General features: G+C 42.0%; 1 non-coding gene across 1 annotated transcript; it reads left to right on the top strand.

Moving 5' to 3' along the window:
• The first annotated feature begins 5543 nt into the window (after nt 1–5543).
• On the top strand, nt 5544–5616 carry TRNAS-AGA (transfer RNA serine (anticodon AGA)). The gene has a single exon. It is a non-coding gene; the product is annotated as a tRNA-Ser (tRNA).
• The last annotated feature ends 11808 nt before the right edge of the window (nt 5617–17424 follow it).

Below are 17424 nucleotides of genomic sequence, written 5' to 3'. Positions count from 1 at the left end.
GCTTAAGGTGAGTAGCCCTTGTGTATCCTTCCAGGAGCTGCTCCACTGTAGTAAGACGGAAGTGCTAAGTAAGGTCCACAAAATCGGCACATAAGACTTGCTGAGCTTACACTGCTACGTGCAGAATTCAGCAGCAATTGTAAAGATACAACGTGGAGCATCCTTTCCGCGTGTCTGCTTTTCACGCGGGTGGGCGATTTCCTGCAGTGAACTGCAAAAAGTTATTCTCTCGACAGCGCATTATACAACGTTCTGTATCCCTGCACACACGACATGTGGAACATAGCGGAGAAGAAGCCATGTCCGCCTTGTCCACCCACGAAGGAGCAGGAGCAGAGCCGATGTGAATTGGAAGGTGTGCTTTGGTCAGACTTGACTTCTAGGGTAAAAAACTACTGAACACGGTTCCTCCGAAAATCACCTTGACTTGTCACTGGACTTTTCTTGACAGCGCTTGCAAGAAACTCATTTGATATTGTGCTCCTAATGACAACGTTTCACCGCTCGTCTTTTTTTGCTCTTCCTCCTGCGCTTTTTTCCGTTAATAGCCCTTGAACGTTCCAGCCATGCCGAAACCCGCCCACGTGCTTTCTTTCCAGGACAATATCATTAAGCTTTCGGATGCCCACGCAGGACCAAATACTGCTCCCACAAACAATTTAGCCTTAACGTCCTCTGCTGTGAGACAACTCCGGAAAACGGATCTCGTTTCCCTCGCGCCATGAAACAATGGGCCATAGTTAAGGCTGTTCATTGCAGCTTTAGGTTCCTTGTCCTTGCAATTTTCTTAGCGCTTACTTTCTTCTTGTTGCTCTGCCCCCTTTCGCGTCCTCCTGTCGTCTTACTAGGATGCATTGTTCAAGGCCATTGCTTTTCATTTTCTCAATTTCTGCACACAATTTTAAATTTAGCTAAATTTTTACCTATGGCACCTGGTTAATTTTTTGCACCTTTCTTGTAGTGTTCGGTCGCATTTTCGTTATTTTGCCTGTTCTTTACATTTTCGAGAGAGTACCAGTGATATATAATTCATCGTTGTATATCTTATTTTGAGTATAATTGCACTTTACTAATTTTAGCTTTCAATTAACTGCCGCTAATGAGTTATTTGAGAATAAATTGAACCTTGTGCAATACATCAAAGAGTCATATATGGTTGGATTGCGTATCTCAAGCAAAAATTGCACTGACCTTATCTTAATTACCGCTAAATACTACAAGCTTTATACCAATAATTAGTTAATTACATTGAATTGAAAGTTACGCTACATTAAGTCATATATCGCTGGATAACCTGATCGTGTACGACTGCACTACAATAACGCGGGTTATAATTATTAACAGTTAATTAGTTACATGACAATAACAATATTGTGCTTAACTTAAGGCTACAACATGGAGCTATGCATCGGCGAGTATACTCCAAACTCTAGCGCTAAAACACTCAAAAATAATTTCCAACTGATAAAGCCTTGCTTTACCCTAGCAAAAAATTATCTGCCTCGGGTTTAAACAAAACACAAAACGGAAGCGGAAGAGTAGAACTTAATGATGCACATTAGCATCACGTAAGGAGACTTAAGCGCCCCGCTAGTTTTTTTCCCGCTGGGATAAGGATGAGGTCAGCGGGAAGCTGGTACCAGATTTTCAGTTCTCGAAAGGTAATAATTAAATCACAGAAATTAGATCGTAGAAAAAGGCCTAAAAGCAAGCTCTTTGCTTATCTTGTAATTTACCTAGGAACATCCGTATTCTGCTATCAGTTACTGCGCAGTGCATCAGTCAGCGAGAATTTTCTCTCCCGGGAATATAGTTTTGCTCCTGGCGCTTCTGCTTCACGTGCCTATTTTTTTTATCCTTAAGGTTCAGTTTGATTTTATACGTCGTAAACATTTTTCTGTTTGCGAAGTTTCGAAGGCGAACAGATCTTCAGCAAACCTTCAGCTAGCGCGGCGCACGCAGTAGGCCGCATAAATCCGTTATTCACCACTTGTGGTAGGCTGGTGAATCTTCGTCCAAGCGATGGTGAGCACCCACAGTGCAGCATCGGCATCAATGGTTTTGCCGCCACTCTGCCGATCACTTGCTACAGTGCTCCCGAAACGCGATCAGCAATGCAAATTATCAGACTATTTTTATGCATCTCCGAGCTACAGCAGGGCTGCGAAGCGCGCAGTAGTAGAGGACTTAAGATTAAGATTGATTACCTGGGAATCTTTAAAGTGCACCAAAATCTCTACATACGTGCGTTTTAATTTTTTACTTCCACAAAAAACCTGGCCGCTATTGCCGGACCTGAACGTGAATCCTTCGATTCAGTAGCACAAGTTCTTTTGTCAGCTTTAAGAACTCTAGCAATCAGCACGTTTCACCAATGTGCAGTAATAATTGAGTGTGTGATCGTGATATGGCGTGGTATGTGCAATGCGGGTGCGGAGCTAACCTTAACCTCAACGATAACATCGTTGACGCAAAAAGAAAACGAAGGCCAACGAATAAATAATGTTGGGAGTCTGACATTTCAAAACGAAAAGATATCCTTATTCCATTGTACTTCCTCGTATTCAACGTAAGACGCCATTGTGAATTCCTTCGCTGCCGCGATGCCTCTCCGATAAGGTTTTGGCGCATACCCGGAAAGCCGGTCGAATGCGCCGACAACACAGAAAGGTCTACCGATCATTGTGGGTCATTACTTCTCTCTTAAACCTTACAAAAACAATTTCCGAACTGAGAAAACCGCTCGCACACGTTCCGCACGAGGCCCCCCGCGACCGCAATCTCCCAACACTGCGCCGATTACTTGTTTCGGTTTTCCTTCGGTAGGTGTCAGCACTTTTGAATAAGGTCTATTGTTCGCATGAGCATCTTAAGAGCTTACACACTTTCTGCACAATAACAAATAAATGCTTCCACACATTCTGCAAGCATTTATTTCTCTTTTGAGTGCAGTAGACATTTCTAAAGCAAAGTTTTGGTAGCATAGCAAGCTTTTTTATATACATATATATGTTCATACAAAGTACCTTTAGACATTCCAAAGTCACCTGGAAATCATTTTAAAAAGCACAAGCATATAAATTTTTATTGTTGCATCTTAGCTACTCCCAGCGAGAGCAGGAAAAAAACAAGGAATGCTTGGCGTCCGAAGCTTAGACTTTTGACACGAAAACGTTTATAACCAAATCTTCCGATATAAATGAGTAGGATAAGAAACGTGTCGCCCGCAATCCTTCTCTTGCATGTGTAAGCGCTCCCCATACCTCAATGCTCCTTTCCCCGTCCACTATAAAGACAGTTTACTAAGACGGCTCGTACTCAATTAGTCTGGTTTTACGTAAATTTGTTCTCTTAAATAAAGTTGGCCCACATTTGATGAAAATGTTAGTTGTTACTTAAAGGAACACCGCAATTGTAATGCAATGGCCCCAACGAGGCGGCGCAGTAATTGGGACGCAAGACCGCTGGGCTCCAGAATGCGGGAACGAATTTCCGCAACGGCGGCCGCTTTTAAGAAGGCGAAAAGCAATGCACCCGTCTACTGTGAAACTTTCCGGTGTCAAAATTTGCAGAGCCCTCCTCTATACGGCATCTCTCGTAGAGTGAGTTGTTTATGACGTTAGTCCCCGGAAACCAAACAATGTAATACACTGGAATGAAATCCTGTCGATTTAGCAATCATCAGCAGAAAGGACATACAGCGCGCGCTCTAAATGTTTTGTTTTGTGGTTTACGCGATAGCTTTCACTTTTGTAGGCTACTATCCATATGTATAGCAGAAGCTGTAGAATATATATATATATATATATATATAATCACGAGCCAGACGATACCCACTACAAGGCGAAGGTCGCTTCCGTATTTATTCAATTGACTCGGGCCTGAGCTAACGGCATCTACTGAACCCCTGCGAACTTCTTTACATCATCCGCCCACTAAACTTCTTGCCATCCCCTTTTACACTTTCTTCCCTTGGAATCCAGTATGTTACCCTAACGACCATCAGTTATCCTCTCTTCGCACCGCATGTCCTGACCATGCCCGTTTCTTCTTAATTTCCACTAGAATGTCAGTCTCTTGAGTTCTTTCTCTGACCCACTCTGCACGCTTTCTATCTCCTAATGTTATCCCCACCATTTATTGTTCCATAGCCCTCTGGGTTGTCCTCAACTTAAGTAGAACTCTCTTGGTAAGCGTCCACGTTTCTGCCCCATAGGAGAGTAAAGGTAAGATGCAACTGTTGTATACTTTCCTCCTGAGCGATACCGGCAAGCTGCTACTCATAATCTGCGAGTGCTTGCCAAATGCGCTCCATCCCAATCGTATTCTTCTTGTTATTTCCTTTACGTGGTCCGGATCTGTCCTAATTGTAAACATTTTCGTCTACTACATCCAGCTCGTCGCTACTTAACGTTAACTGATGTTCCTTCCCGAGGCTGTTGAGCATTACCTTAGTCTTCTGCACATTGATTTTCAAGCCGACCTTCATCTCCTGAGTTACTTTGCAAGGCAATGTCATCAGCAAATCGCAGATTACCAAGATATTCTCCATCTTTTCGATCCTTAACTGCTCCCTATCCAAGTCTCTGAATACTTCCTCTAAGCAAGCTTTAACTAGTACTCGGAAAATCGTGTCTCATTGCTTAGGACCTTTGTCTGACCCACTCTGCACGCTTCCCATTTATTAACATTCCAACCAGCATTTTTCGCGCTATAGCCCTCTGCGTTGTCCTCAACTAAAGCCAAACCCTGTCCGTCAGCCTCCAAGTGCCAGCCCCAGTGGTGAGTACAGGTAAGATGCCACTATTACACACTCTCCTCTTTAGCGATACCGGTCTCTCTCATATGTTTATATATATATGTGAAGGAAAGAAGCCAACAGTCGGCGAGGCCAAGGAAAGCATTGGGGATTGTAATTTATTTGTCTTGTTTTTTTTATTTTTTTACTTCTGTAATCACATCAACTAGTATTGTAATCTGTTTAGGGGAAAGATAAACACAAAGTAGAAGGAAAAACAAACGTGCCGATGGTGGGAACCGAGCCCACGACCTCCGAATATCGCGTCCGGTGCTCTTCCAACTGAGCTACATCGACCGCTGTCCCACCTGCTACTTTCTTGGGTATTAATGTTGTCTGTATACGAAACTTGAGAGTGTTCACCAGCGCTGCCCTCAACCATAGCGGTGGACGTGGAACGTCCTTCTGTTACCGCCAGCGTCACGTAGAACGTAATCAAGTAAATTACAATCCCCGATGGTTTCCTTGGCCTCGCCGACTGTTGGCTTCTTTCTATCATGTATTATATCGAGTACCATCATTTGCCCTTCATTTATCTGCTTGTAGCCTACGGGGGTCTCGTTTCTGGCAGTCTTGAAGCCATAGGTAGCGTAAGAGGGTCTAGCACAGCTTCTATGTGACGCTGGCGGTAACAGAAGGACGTTCTACGTCCACCGCTATGGTTGAGGGCGGCGCTGGTGAACACTCTCAAGGTTCGTATACAGACAACATATTAATACCCAAGAAAGTAGCAGGTGGGACAGCGGCCGGTGTAGCTCAGTTGGAAGAGCACCGGACGAGATATTTGGAGGTCGTGGGTTCGGTTCCCACCATCGGCACGTTTGTTTTTTCTCCTACTTGTGCTTATCTTTCCCCTAAACAGTTTACATTACTAGCTGATGTGATTACCGAAGCAAAAATAAAAAAACAAGACAATTAAATTACAATCCCCAATGCTTTCCTTGGCCTCGCCGACTGTTGGCTTCTTTCCTTCATGTATTATATCGAGTACCTTCATTTGCCCTTAATTTATCTGCTATATATATATATATATATATATATATATATATATATATATAGGATGCGAGAACATTTAACGTACTTGGCCGCTTAAAAAGTATACAGCGAAGGGTACGCTTCATTTAAAGAAACGTTTTATTGGACTCGACGTTTCGACCAGAAGCTGGCCTTCATCAGGAGTGTGATTCATATATATAGATATATATATAGGGGAATGAGGGTGCTCGTTATAATACATGAAGGAAACATTAAAAAAAATGACATAAAGATACCATCCCCAACGCTTTCCTTGGCCTCGCCGACTGTTGGCTTCTTTCCTTCATATATATATATATATATATATATATATATATATATATATATATATATATATATATATATATATATATATATATATATATATATATATATATATATATATATATATATATATATATATATATATATATAATATATATATATATATATATATTTATATATATATATATATATATATATATATATATATATGAATCACACTCCTGATGAAGGCCAGCTTCTGGTCGAAACGTCGAGCTGGCCTTCATCAGGAGTGTGAGTCATATATATATATATACATATATATATATATATATATATATATATATATATATATATATATATATATATATATATATATGAATCACACTCCTGATGAAGGCCAGCTTCTGGTCGAAACGTCGAGTCCAATAAAACGTTTCTTTAAATGAAGCGTACCCTTCGCTGTATAATTTTTAAGCGGCCAAGTACGTTAAATGTTCTCGCATCCTATATATATATATATATATATATATATATATATATATATATATATGAGCGGGTCTTTCGCATATACGCAGTTCCTTGCAAAAGCGGCATATTGTTTGCTGCCATAACGAACTCCTCAGGGTACTCTTTAATATCGCCTAGCCAGGTTATTAACCTAGGAGAAGTAATAAAAATGTGGAGTATTGACTTAAGGGCCAAATGCCTTTCATTAAATTGTAGATAGCGCTTTCTATAGTACCGTACCACCTTCGTGCCCTTTTTGTTTTTGTCATTTATAGAAAGGTCGCGAGATAAAAACAAAAGAAACAGGTGACTGCGTTCATGCGCTACACTACTGCAGCGCTCTCAACCCTGCTTCGAGCGAACGAAGAGTACGCATGCACCATGTGAACGTGACCGGCTGTTGTCCCCAGGGTGGGCTTGAGTGTTCGTATCAACTCCCAAGTTGACGGGCATTTGACGAGCGGGCTGCCCATTCTGATAAATGAAACTTTCACAAGCGAGTGTCGACTGGGACGACGTTTTTGTTCACTTATCGAGAGAATCAAGGTAACAAACGTAATCAGTTTTTCTGGATCCTGTAAAAAGAACATTGCCGTTCTGAAATTCAGATGAATCAATTCTTCTTGTTCCTGTAAAAAGAACATCGGTGTTCTGAAATTGAAATGCGCATAGCTTGCATTGCATAGCCTGGCCGGTCTCAATCCCGCTTCACTCTCCGGATCAGTCAAAGTGCAGTACTTTGTTTTCTATATACGTCGCCCTTTTCTTCAAACGCTTTGTTTTCTCCCAATAAACCTTCAGTTGCTGTTGAGAGCTTGTGTCATCCTGTCTCCTTTACCGCATTGACGTTTATTGTGGTAGTTTGTGATAAAATAAATATATTGAGGCAAATATATTGCCTTCATGTTATGCTGTACAGAGGGGCCTCTTTAGAATTCCTCAAATTCCTACCCATTTGAGAAGGCTGGACCAGGACTCATCTTGTTTTGAGAAGAGTAGGAACGCTGGGAAAGCAATGCGAGTAGCACTGTGGCTCTCAGAAGCCGTATGGTGTGGCTAACTCGTCTGCACTGAGTGCTCCCAGACACATGTTAAGAAAAATTTCCTTTCAATGTGACCTAATCATCTTTAGTGATTCAAAAGGTAGTCCGCAGTGTTCAAAGGACACTCAAGGATGCGGACAGCACGCTCTTGAAACAGCGCTTGCAAAGACCTGGCGCTGTGTACAGCCTGCGATCGAGCTGAAAAGGTATCATGACTTTAAGCGGCCTGCCAAGGCATTTGGAAGTATAGTGGTGGTCAGGAATTTCACGGTATGCGTGCGTAGTAAATAAACCCGAGGCTGGCAGAGATATGCGAGGCGTGCCTTTCACAGTTATCTTCCAAGATTAAAATTTTTTGTTTCGTTGTTATATACGTCTACCATCAGAGCAAAAAAAAAACTTGAATTAATCTTCAACACTAAATAACAACCCTCAATTCATTGTACTGCCTGGACTGAAAACATTTGACCAACACTGTACGTCTGTGATTTTGTACGCGGAAAGTGGCTTAACTACAAGAATGGGAACGTGGTAGGGTTCATTTAGTAAATGTTTTCTCATTACAAAAGGCAGTACATTATTGCTGCTGAAGCCATTAAAAATGCAGCAGTTGTATCTTAGTCCTCATAAGACTTCAATATTGTGGTCAAAATGTGAAGACTAACAAAAAAAGTCTTAGCAGAAGAAAGGACAACGCAAAAGACTACTTATTGAAAGTAAAATTATTTGTGCGACGGTAACAGACAGGATCAAAATCATGTGGACCAAGCAATAAACGCTAATTCATGATGCTCTATTTAATTGCAGCAAGAATAAAACCGCATGGCTGATAAGGCGAAGGGCTGATAATCAAAGCCGTTTAAGGGTAGCGGATTGGACACGAGGATAAAACAACCTTAGCGCGGTTTGGCATAAAGTTATCTATAAGGTTCGAGATTAAGATTTTTTGCGATAACTATGTTGCGCAGTTGGCACAAGACCTGATAGGGAAGCGATATGGAAGATGCAATTGGTCGACATTGGGTGTTTTCAGGAGGGGTAGAGATTATTATCGATATAACAAGCAGTGCGCGTTCGGTTCATTCGTAAACATACATTCGTGTAAAATTTTATTATAAAAGCTAGTTGTAACGTTCGAACATGTTTCAATTCGATCCGTACTACGGTACGTGCCTGTCACAAATTGCATACCTTTTACTGGTGTTCTTATATAGTTCCTGGAAAGGAAATGCTAATGTAGCGAAAAAATGTCACATCAGTCCAGTTTTCACTTTCGACATTTTAGAATGAAATTTTTGTTAAGCTCCGGGAATAGATCCTTTTCAACACCTGCATAATAAAGGCTTTGTTCCACTGAGAACCTAAAAAAATTGTCAAAATTGTTAAGGCTGGCGTCTGCGCCAAGGAAATTATTTTATGCCGACTAGAGCACAGTGCAAAGAATACAGAGACTGGCAGTAATAAAGTATGTTTTGTGTAAAAGCGCTAAATCACTTTCTATTTGGCTTTGACTGAAAATCGTATGCACTCCTCAGAGAAGAAAGAGCGTTTGAATAACTAGTCGGCCAGTCTAAGTGCCACTTAAGATTCTTTGGGGTGCTCAAAGAAACTTAAAGCTGTTTGAATAACTAGTCGGCCAGTCTAAGTGCCACTTAAGATTCTTTGGGGTGCTCAAAGAAACTTAAAGCTGTTTGAATAACTAGTCGGCCAGTCTAAGTGCCACTTAAGATTCTTTGGGGTGCTCAAAGAAACTTAAAGCTGTTTGAATAACTAGTCGGCCAGTCTAAGTGCCACTTAAGATTCTTTGGGGTGCTCAAAGAAACTTAAAGCTGTTTGAATAACTAGTCGGCCAGTCTAAGTGCCACTTAAGATTCTTTGGGGTGCTCAAAGAAACTTAAAGCTGTTTGAATAACTAGTCGGCCAGTCTAAGTGCCACTTAAGATTCTTTGGGGTGCTCAAAGAAACTTAAAGCTGTTTGAATAACTAGTCGGCCAGTCTAAGTGCCACTTAAGATTCTTTGGGGTGCTCAAAGAAACTTAAAGCTGTTTGAATAACTAGTCGGCCAGTCTAAGTGCCACTTAAGATTCTTTGGGGTGCTCAAAGAAACTTAAAGCTGTTTGAATAACTAGTCGGCCAGTCTAAGTGCCACTTAAGATTCTTTGGGGTGCTCAAAGAAACTTAAAGCTGTTTGAATAACTAATCGGCCAGTCTAAGTGCCACTTAAGATTCTTTGGGGTGCTCAAAGAAACTTAAAGCTGTTTGAATAACTAGTCGGCCAGTCTAAGTGCCACTTAAGATTCTTTGGGGTGCTCAAAGAAACTTAAAGCTGTTTGAATAACTAGTCGGCCAGTCTAAGTGCCACTTAAGATTCTTTGGGGTGCTCAAAGAAACTTAAAGCTGTTTGAATAACTAGTCGGCCAGTCTAAGTGCCACTTAAGATTCTTTGGGGTGCTCAAAGAAACTTAAAGCTGTTTGAATAACTAGTCGGCCAGTCTAAGTGCCACTTAAGATTCTTTGGGGTGCTCAAAGAAACTTAAAGCTGTTTGAATAACTAGTCGGCCAGTCTAAGTGCCACTTAAGATTCTTTGGGGTGCTCAAAGAAACTTAAAGCTGTTTGAATAACTAGTCGGCCAGTCTAAGTGCCACTTAAGATTCTTTGGGGTGCTCAAAGAAACTTAAAGCTGTTTGAATAACTAGTCGGCCAGTCTAAGTGCCACTTAAGATTCTTTGGGGTGCTCAAAAAAACTTAAAGCTGTTTGAATAACTAGTCGGCCAGTCTAAGTGCCACTTAAGATTCTTTGGGGTGCTCAAAGAAACTTAAAGCTGTTTGAATAACTAGTCGGCCAGTCTAAGTGCCACTTAAGATTCTTTGGGGTGCTCAAAGAAACTTAAAGCTGTTTGAATAACTAGTCGGCCAGTCTAAGTGCCACTTAAGATTCTTTGGGGTGCTCAAAGAAACTTAAAGCTGTTTGAATAACTAGTCGGCCAGTCTAAGTGCCACTTAAGATTCTTTGGGGTGCTCAAAGAAACTTAAAGCTGTTTGAATAACTAGTCGGCCAGTCTAAGTGCCACTTAAGATTCTTTGGGGTGCTCAAAGAAACTTAAAGCTGTTTGAATAACTAGTCGGCCAGTCTAAGTGCCACTTAAGATTCTTTGGGGTGCTCAAAGAAACTTAAAGCTGTTTGAATAACTAGTCGGCCAGTCTAAGTGCCACTTAAGATTCTTTGGGGTGCTCAAAGAAACTTAAAGCTGTTTGAATAACTAGTCGGCCAGTCTAAGTGCCACTTAAGATTCTTTGGGGTGCTCAAAGAAACTTAAAGCTGTTTGAATAACTAGTCGGCCAGTCTAAGTGCCACTTAAGATTCTTTGGGGTGCTCAAAGAAACTTAAAGCTGTTTGAATAACTAGTCGGCCAGTCTAAGTGCCACTTAAGATTCTTTGGGGTGCTCAAAGAAACTTAAAGCTGTTTGAATAACTAGTCGGCCAGTCTAAGTGCCACTTAAGATTCTTTGGGGTGCTCAAAGAAACTTAAAGCTGTTTGAATAACTAGTCGGCCAGTCTAAGTGCCACTTAAGATTCTTTGGGGTGCTCAAAGAAACTTAAAGCTGTTTGAATAACTAGTCGGCCAGTCTAAGTGCCACTTAAGGTTCTTTGGGGTGCTCAAAGAAACTTAAAGCTGTTTGAATAACTAGTCGGCCAGTCTAAGTGCCACTTAAGATTCTTTGGGGTGCTCAAAGAAACTTAAAGCGGTTTGAATAACTAGTCGGCCAGTCTAAGTGCCACTTAAGATTCTTTGGGGTGCTCAAAGAAACTTAAAGCTGTTTGAATAATTAGTCGGCCAGTCTAAGTGCCACTTAAGATTCTTTGGGGTGCTCAAAGAAACTTAAAGCTGTTTGAATAACTAGTCGGCCAGTCTAAGTGCCACTTAAGATTCTTTGGGGTGCTCAAAGAAACTTAAAGCTGTTTGAATAACTAGTCGGCCAGTCTAAGTGCCACTTAAGATTCTTTGGGGTGCTCAAAGAAACTTAAAGCTGTTTGAATAACTAGTCGGCCAGTCTAAGTGCCACTTAAGATTCTTTGGGGTGCTCAAAGAAACTTAAAGCTGTTTGAATAACTAGTCGGCCAGTCTAAGTGCCACTTAAGATTCTTTGGGGTGCTCAAAGAAACTTAAAGCTGTTTGAATAACTAGTCTGCCAGTCTAAGTGCCACTTAAGATTCTTTGGGGTGCTCAAAGAAACTTAAAGCTGTTTCCAGTAACGACTCTCGTATGTTTGCGTGGTTCTTGTTTGTTTTTTTTTTTGGAACATTTCGAGATCTTCACTGTGAACAGCTTTAATGTTGAAGAGACGACGTACTCAGCAGCTTGAAAAAATATCCCCGCCCAACAATATACACTTTATAATTTCCGATTTAGCTTTGATTTCGCGCGAAACTTTCTTCTTTTGGATGCTCTCTTACCTATCAATTTTCATTGGACGTGGCTCATATCGGCTGTCGGCTATATTAACTAAAGTCATTCGGAATGTACGTTACGCCAATAATGAACAAACTTTCAACATTCGCTTTAGAATTTTCTTAGCGTAAGGGACCCCTCGCAACTTACGGTGACTTTATTCCGTACAAGAACATTAACCTGATCTTAAGTCCATAGTGAGTGGGTAGTGACGGAATATTCACAGGTTAAAACATTGCAGAATACTTTTTCAAAAAGCACTTCCCGATAGGTTCTTTATTCTACACAGTATAGAGGGACATGCCGGTTTCGAACTGGTACGCGCTAATGTTTCGTGATGTAGATTATCAGTTTCTTACAATGAGCAGCAAAGGTACAGTAAGTATGGTATAGTTCAGCTCGAAGCAAGAATACCGCGGGCATGTGGCTCATCATAATGAGGGCCAAGATCCTCAAGGAATTTGAACGAGATGAACCAACAGCGCGACCAATTATAACACCCATTGCCGAACGATGTAGCTGAAAGGGAAGGTGCACTTTTTGGAAGGCATTGCAACCTGCTCTTGATGACTAACAGTTGTATGGAAAAATAAATAGCCATCGCATGTTAGACCAGTGAGTGGGAGGAGGTTTCCTCTTTTCAACACATCCCAACAAAGATATTTTGCTTTTTTTTCCACAGCCTTCCAATTACGAAAGCCACACGTTGCAGGATCACTCTGATTATTCTGATTTAATTTCACATCCGCAGGTAACCTATTGATAGGGGTTGGTGTTTTCGGTATTTATTTTCTGAGAGTTCGGCTGACTTTTTTCCTTGTGTATTTGCAAACACAATTTCCTTTTTTTTCGGTTAATGTTATTTTCTGCTGAGGAAATATCGGTTTTATTTCGGTGAGATAACAGGCACCTGTGTACAGTTCAATGTGACGTACTGTTTGTTTTGACTTTTTTATTCTTTCATGTTGTTTTATGCATTTATTTAATGCACAGCTGGTCCTATATACTGCTAAGCTCGTGGATGAAAATGCTGCTGCCATGAGGAAAATCAGCGCTATGACAAAAATTATATTAAAACATAAATTCACACTTTAAACAAATCAGTAACTGAAAAAAGGGTACACGAATTTCACGTAAGAGCACAGATGATGCAAGAAAGAGCCAAAGGTTTCACTTGCGAAATTCTGTCAAGTTATCAATAAATATTTATACATTTTTGGCTTGTGCATGCTTGCGTCTTAGAAGTGTCACGTGGCAGGAAACTGGCGGGCTTTGGTCTTCGATATTTCTTGGAAGCACTTGAGCTGCAAATACTCTGGTCTTTCCTTCGCCCCTCGAAGTGCCTGCCTTGGCGCAGGCGCCCCTCCTCTGAGACTTGCCAGATTTGTTAGGGTCGGGAAGCATGGCCGCAATTTTTTCCTCATTCGTGAGGCCATGAACAATGCCTCAAACCCCTCAGCCGCTGTACTTATACCAACAATCCCACTCTCTCACATCATGACTCTGAATTGAGCTCTGTCGTAATTTTCTCCAGTTATTGAGAGTTCGCGGTGTGCATGAAAAGGTACTGACCTTTTTCGGTGCTTTCGGCGTACCTTTATCGGTGTTTTTCGGTTTAAACCAAGAAATCCAACCCCTACCTATTGCGTAATATATATTACACGCACACGAACCGTTTTAGGTGTTACTTATGAGTACAACACGCTGCACCGTGACTTGCACAGCTCCAGAGTGACACATGTTTCTTGACTCAGAATAGACAAAGCGACGACCTGCCCTAGACATGTAACTGTTAGCAACTTTTTCCTCTCGTTGAAGTGGAATGACTCTATTGCTTTTTTTCTTCAAAGGTTGAAGGAATAAATCATGAAGAAATTAGTTCACCATACAGCACCACGTAAAGACTATAACAGAGACATGTGTCTTAGCTCTGATAGAAACGCTTCTCAGCTAGTACTTCGTCTTTCACGTCCCTTCCTACTGAACAGATGACTATGGCGGCAGTGTGACTGCTGCTATGAAATAGAATGTGCCATTGAAAACTAATGGCTTTGCGGGCCATACAATCTGCTTATGTACAATTGAATGCAGTGGCAATTCCACAGTGATAGATACCATTCACCCGCATTCAGATGCTCTTTAAAGTTATCTTACCGATTTACATGATTTCTTATGTAGCAGTTTAAAAGAACGCAGAAAAGTAGTGATGGCGTGTGATTTTGATACACCAGAAAGCGACTGAAACAGCTTCGTACTAAGCAACATGTAACATGGCGCGATTACTTTTTAAAATAGCATTCTGTTTTTATTTAGGGCAACTTCTCGGAGATGGTCGGAGATGGAGGAGGCACAGAGACGCTGCCTAACAACTGCCACAGCTGACGCTCGCCATGCAATCTGCCATGCGACTGCTAATTTTTGCTGGGCTGGTCTCCTCATTATTAAAAACACGCATCCTCCGGGAATCGAACCTCGATCCCTCGAATCCCCAGCCGAGCGCTTTAACAGCTGCGCCACGCCCGGGAACGTGAGCAGCGCATCTTAATTCTCCTTCAAGACGATTACATAGGTCGCCGCATTTACACCGACACCACCCTATATACCGTGACGAAGACTCCGTCATCAAGTTTGCAACCACCGCCTACTACCAAGAGGGTTCACAGCTGCACGCTACCAGCCACAATGGTCGCAGGTACTGGTCTGCAACTGAACGCGAGTTAACGGCCATCGACGAGGTCTTTCAACACTGCACCAAAAAAAAACAAAAAAAAAAACAGATCATTTTATCCACATCTACACCGACAGTCAAGAGGCTATAAAAACTCTGAAAACCTGTTCTTACAAGACCTCAGTGCCACAATGCATCAAACAGCACTGCCGCTACCTGCAAGAGACCTTAAAAGTCTCGATACGGATTCATTGGACACTTGGTCATCACGCACAAGGAAACGGAAACAGGGCTGCCCACCAGGCCGCTGGCGCGCAGCTAGAGGAATACTGGCGCATAGCCTTGATATGGGCCCGTCCAATTCAGACCGCACTTACAGTTGTCCAGTCTCTCTCATCATACCGGACTTTATCACGCTGCTTAAACATGAGCTGATGGGTTTGTTAAGGGACCTTGTCACCGATATTTCTCCTCCGATCCTTCCGGCCTTTCTCGGCCTGCCATGGTACTCACTCACAAGGCTCGAGCCGGTGCAATGTGTACACCGGACATCCTAAGTCAATGGCGCCGAACCAGGATCGGCTGCCCCAAGTGCCCTGCTGACTCCGTTGACCTGCTACATTTGATCTGGACGTGTCCTGGCACGCGAGCTTCCGCACCTGCCACACTTGTGCTCACACATTCAGACTTACGAAGGCCGGAGAGCCCCAATACTGACAACAAGGGCAAGCAAGTGTCCTACAAGAATTAATGTCGGCATCGGGCGCCCTCAACCTCAAATAACCTACCTTCTTCCCCTCTAGGCCTCAGGTCATCCGTATATATAAAGAATTATGAATGTATGTTTGTCTCTTGCGTGATGATGAGAATGATGATGGGCTAGTCCCAAGCACATTTCGGGCGAGCGTGCACTCAGCATTGGACAGGATTAGATTGGACTAGAATGAATTGGACTGGATTGGATTTAAATTGATTGGACTGGTTTTGATAGAATTTGTAAGAATTGGATTGGATCGTAGTTAAACAATGCCAGAAAAAGCATCTGAAATCTTAAGAAAGCGCTTCTAGGCTCCTTTGGGAGATCAACGAAGAGGACGTAAAAGATAGGTTCAACATCGAGGATTCAATTACGACTGAAACTGTGTTGGGAAGTTGAGAAATTGCATTGTTGCTGATGTCGCGATGTGTAAAGGAAGAAAATTGGTTGTGGCTAAACTCAGCTATGCCAGGATATACGTAGCGAAAGCATGTGTGCCTGGCGCTGGGCTGCCTACTCCTTACAATGAACTCCAACCAACAAACCCCCACACCCGCTGCACAAGCTGACCACAAGATAGCAAATAAATCACGATAATGCAAATTACGAGATTATATATATATTTTTCTTTTTGCAATTCTGCAAACCAATCTCTTAACTTGCCCTCAGGGCAACGTTCATTTTCTCTATTTGAAAATCAGGGACGGAATAGCGCTCTGCCAAGCTGACTATATGCCCGCTGAACTGAAAAGAGTTCGGAAAAAAACCTCGCGAATTAGAAGGAGCGTCATTCATATAAGAAAAATCTTCAAGACTGCTGGAAGCTAAAGATAATCCAACGATTGTTTGTCTATTCTCGAGCGAGCTGGAAGCGAAAACGAGTGCTTCGTTTCAGAACTTCTTTGTGAAGAACTGTACAGTTTTCGTGATAAATTCAAACAACAAGATTTTTTTGGTATATATCACAACGTGACAGCAAAGTCCCAAAACTTGAAATTTTCGGTTAAGTTGTTGAAGGCCTTCGCGCTATCGCAAAGACGTTTAAAGCCTATTTCCAGTCATAGTTTTCTCTGGTACAGTTTTCAGTGGAGGAATGCACCACGACAATGCGGGAAAATTATTAGAGAGCCGGACATAGTTAACCTATCTTTGCAGATCGGCAGGGGGCGGCAGAAAGTTAGGTGGGCGGATGAGATTAAGAAGTTCGCAGGGGTCAAGTGGATGCAGCTAGCACAGAACCGGGTTAAGTGGAGAAATATGGGAGAGGCCTTCGCCCTGCAGTGGGTATAGTCAGGCTGATGATGATGATGATGATAAAAATCTCTACTCACCTATGGGGCTGAAGCGTGGAGGCTAACCAATAGGGTTCTATTTAAGTTAAGGACAACCCAGAGGGCTATGGAACGAAAAATCGTAGGGGTAACATTAAGAGATAGGACGCGTGCACAGTGGGTGAGAGAAATAACTCAAGTTACTGACATTCTAGTGGAATTCAAGAACAAGAAATGTGCATGAGCAGGACATGTAGCGCGAAAAGAGCATAACCGATCATCGCTTAGGGTAACAAACTGGATTTCAAGAGAAGGAAAGCGTAGCAGGGGGCGGCAGAAAGTTAGGTGGGCGAATGAGGTTATGAAGTTCACAGGGATCAAGTGGATGCAGCTAGCACAGAGCCGTGTTAATTAGAGAAATATGGGAGAGGCCATCGCCCTGCAGTGGGTATAACCAGGCTGATGATTATGGTAAAAACGCATGTTGCATAGTTACTTTTTTAATACATTTATCAAACCCTATCCTAGTCATTTATGTGCTTTCTTGAAAAAATTCCTAATGCAGTCATTTGAAATGGGTGTCCTTTTTACAAAATAGCCATGGGCAAGAATCATGCCTATTCACAAAGGTGGGAAGAAAAGTTGGG

Source organism: Amblyomma maculatum, chromosome 11 (genome assembly GCF_055883805.1).
Source record: "Amblyomma maculatum isolate TAMU_Amacu chromosome 11, ASM5588380v1, whole genome shotgun sequence".
Taxonomy (NCBI): domain Eukaryota; kingdom Metazoa; phylum Arthropoda; class Arachnida; order Ixodida; family Ixodidae; genus Amblyomma; species Amblyomma maculatum.
Note: the sequence above shows the minus strand (reverse complement) of the source record. Positions and strands in the feature narration are given on the sequence as shown.